The sequence below is a fragment of the Pteropus vampyrus genome, unplaced genomic scaffold (assembly GCF_000151845.1).
Source record: "Pteropus vampyrus isolate Shadow unplaced genomic scaffold, Pvam_2.0 Scaffold169, whole genome shotgun sequence".
NCBI classification, from domain to species: Eukaryota; Metazoa; Chordata; class Mammalia; order Chiroptera; family Pteropodidae; genus Pteropus; species Pteropus vampyrus.
This window is the reverse complement of record NW_011888950.1, coordinates 2,949,480-2,950,352: the sequence shown is the minus strand read 5'-3', so window position 1 is coordinate 2,950,352 and position 873 is coordinate 2,949,480.

Sequence of the window (873 nt, the reverse complement as noted above, 5' to 3'; positions counted from 1 at the left end):
CAGTGTCCCATTACAGGTAAGGAAGCTGACACTCAGGAAGATTAAGTGATGTATCCAAGGAAAAAGAGCTAACCAGAGGTTTGCTTTGAACCACGTCCGCCTGACCCACAGTTCATATCCTACACTACGATGTTCTCGCATCTCTCAAAGTGCATGTGGATGGCCTGTCTTCTCAGGGATCCTGTCTTCTCATTCTTGAGCAATTTCATCTGAACCTTGATAGACACATCTGCCTTGCAAGGCACCTGGATGGATCTTGTGCTCTTCAGCTCCTCAGTCTAATGGCTGCTGCTTCTTCCATATGATAACCTTTCAAATATTTGAATGCTATGAGCATGTCTTGACACTCATTCTATTATTATTATTTTTAGGCTAAACAGACTCAGTTTTCTAACTGTTCCCTAAAAGACATGGCTTGTGACCTCTCAGTTTTCAGCTCCTCAATCTGTCAATGTCCCTCTTTAAAAACCATGCCCAAGATGGTGGGATCGGGCTAGGGAACAGTGGCTGTGATTATGTTCCTTGCTCTGTGTAGGAGTCTGTCCAGAGACAACCCAACCAGCTACAATTTGACCCTGTGTAAACCACTTAATCCCTTTGGGATTCCGTTTCTTTATGTGTGGGTCTCTTTGTCCCCATTGTAACCTTCTGAGACTTGCCAGTCCTTGTTTATTGGACATCTGCCTCTTACATCGAACTGTGCTCTGCGAGGCTGTTCTCTTCACCCTAGAGCCCTGCTCAGTTCCTGGCACCGGACAGTTGTTGAATCTACCACATGGGAATAATTATACCCTCTCCTCCTCCTTTACAGGATTGCAGTGCAAAGCAAACGAGAAAATACATGTGGCAGTACTCTGCCACGCCGAAAAGGAC